Here is a 3,201-nt window from a genome sequence, read left to right on the forward strand (position 1 = left end):
GATGTATGTTGTCATCAATTACCAAAAAGGGGGAGATTGAAAGCACAAGTGCTCCCTGGGTGGTTTTGGTAATTAATGTCAACATATCTCTTGTTGGACTAACACTTTTACCTAGTATGTTTCAGATAAGTTCAACAATGGAGTGGCATGGACTAGAGGATGTGGAACCCCTTCAAGATGCTAAGGACAAAGGATTGGCTCAAGCTTCAAGATCAAGACTCTACATTTTGTATTTTAGTGATCCAAGATCACATTGAGTCTATAGGAAAAGCCAATACTATCAAGAGGGGATGAGGTGTTGCTTAATGGCTTGCTTGCTCAAAGTGCTTAGTGATATGCTCCAAAACCCTCAACTACCTTCCCACATCCACATATGACCTAAACCAAAAGTCAAACTCGGCCCCATCGATTCTATCTATCCGGCGCCACCGAGTTTCAGATGTCATAGCCACTGCCACAAACCCTAGCAAATCAGTTTCACCGATAGGGATCTCGGTCTCACCGAGATGGGATTGTAATCTCTCTATGTATGTCCATTACCAAAATCGGTCTCACCGAGTTTGAGCAATCGGTACTACCGAGATTAGAATGCAAACCCTCTGGTTAGCTTATTACCAAAATCGGTCCCACCGAGTTTGTGTAATTGGTCCCACCGAGTTTGCCTGACCAACTCTCTTGTTAGCTTATTACCAAAATCGGTCCCACCGAGTTTGTGTAATCGGTCACACCGAGATTACGTTATGCCCTAACACTAACCATATCGGTCCTACCGAGTTGCATCTCAGTCCCACCGAAAATCCTAACGGCCACTAGGTTTGCTGAATTGGTCCGACCGAGTTTAACCATTCGGTCCCACCGAGTTTGGCAGATTGTGTGTAACGGTTAGATTTTGTGTGGAGGCTATATATACCCCTCCACCCACTCTTCATTCGTGGAGAGAGGCATCAGAACATACCTACACTTCCAATACACATTTTCTGAGAGAGAACCACCTACACTTGTGTTGAGGTCAAGATATTCCATTCCAACCATATGAATCTTGATCTCTAGCCTTTCCCAAGTTGCTTTCCACTCAAATCTTCTTTCCACCAAATCCAAATCCTGTGAGGGAGAGTTGAGTGTTGGGGAGACTATCATTTGAAGCACAAGAGCAAGGAGTTCATCATCAACACACCATTTGTTACTTCTTGGAGAGTGGTGTCTCCTAGATTGGCTAGGTGTCACTTGGGAGCCTCCAACAAGATTGTGGAGTTGAACCAAGGAGTTTGTAAGGGCAAGGAGATCGCCTACTTCGTGAAGATCTACCGCTAGTGAGGCAAGTCCTTCGTGGGCGACGGCCGTGATGGAATAGACAAGGTTGCTTCTTCATGGACCCTTCATGGGTGGAGCCCTCCGTGGACTCGCGCAACCGTTACCCTCCATGGGTTGAAGTCTCCATCAACGTGGATGTACGATAGCACCACCTATCGTAACCACGACAAAAACATCCGTGTCTCCAATTGCGTTTGAATACTCCAAACCCTTCTCTTTACATTCTTGCAAGTTGTATGCTTTACTTTCCGCTGCTCATATACTCATTGCATGCTTGCTTGATATGTATTGTGTTTGTTAAACTTGTGCTTAGACTCCACTTAAACTTAAGAATATTAAAAACTGCAACTTTTGGCACTTAGTGTCTAATCACCCCCCTCTAGACACCTCTTCTCGATCCTTTCAATTGGTATCAGAGATTTGGTCTCCATTGCCTTTGTTTAAACACCATTGGAGGAAGATGGATGTGTCTACTTTGGGGAGTCTTAGACATAGAGTGCCTATTCTTGATGGAGAGTATTTTCATGAGTGGAAAAATGAAATGCTTGAGATTTTCAATGAATATCATTTGAACAAGTACATTACTAGCCCTTGTGCACCTCATGTTGATCCTTTGCACCCTACCCTAGATGAAGATATTGACATGATTCGCAATCTTAGAACTGTTAAGCTCATCATTAGAGGCTTGCCTAGAAACTTGATTAGATGTTTGCCTACTCTCAAGTGTGCCTACACCATATGGAGATTTCTTGAGGAACGACTTCCAGATTATTCCTTGAAAAATTTAGACGAAATTCTCCATAAGTCTATTGCCTTGAGTAAGATGAACTCTAGTGATCCTAGCTTTGGTGATTGTCTATTTGAGCTTACCAATCTCATGCGTGCTAAAGGAAATGTTGGAATCATTAGCGATATCATATCCGAAGCTATTAGAATTCATGAAGGTAACCATTGTGATGATCACTTATCTAATGAATTACCCTCTCTAGGAATTGATCAATCACAAGATGATGTTGAACATGGATACTATGATGAAGATGATGATAGTGACTATGATCTTGATGATGCAATGAGGCATTTTGGTCTTATGGCAAATCTTCGCGGCTACATGGCTGGAGGAAAGGAATGGGTCCTTGATAGTGGATGTACTGATCATATGACCGGAGATAAAGATATGTTCCGTGAGCTTGCTGAAAACGACGGCCCTCGAAAATATGTCACTTTTGGTGATAATTCAAAGGGTAAGGTGGTTGGCCTTGGTAAGGTGGCCATCTCACATGATAGCTTCATACAAAATGTCATGCTCGTTGAATCCCTTGGATACAATTTACTTTCAGTTTCTAGACTTGCGGATTTCGGTTTCAATGTCTTATTCACTGAAGTAGATTGCCAAGTGTTTCATAGAGACAATCATAAAATGGTCTTTACCGGTATACGTAGAGGAGATCTTTACATTGTTGATTTCACTAAAAAGGCTCAACCTAGAACTTGCTTAATTACCAAATCTTCTAAAGACTGGTTGTGGCATAGAAGACTAGGTCATGTTGGTATGCAAAATCTTGATAAGCTTATTAAAGGTGATCATATCCTTGGAATAAAAGATGTCATATTTGACAAGGATAGACTTTGTAGTGCTTGTCAAGCAGGGAAACAAGTTGGAGGAAGTCACCGCGCGAAGAACATCATGACCACAAGAAGACCACTCGAGCTACTTCACATGGATCTCTTTCGTCCAAATGCCTACAAGAGTCTCGGTGGTAACTCATTTGGTCTAGTCATAGTTGATGATTTTTCAAGATTTACGTGGGTGTTCTTTCTTGATGACAAATCGTAGGTCCAAAAGATCTTCAAAAACTTCGCTAGGAAGGTCCGAAATCAGTTTGAAGTGAA

This window comes from Triticum aestivum, chromosome 2A, assembly GCF_018294505.1.
Source record: "Triticum aestivum cultivar Chinese Spring chromosome 2A, IWGSC CS RefSeq v2.1, whole genome shotgun sequence".
In the NCBI taxonomy this organism is placed as follows: domain Eukaryota; kingdom Viridiplantae; phylum Streptophyta; class Magnoliopsida; order Poales; family Poaceae; genus Triticum; species Triticum aestivum.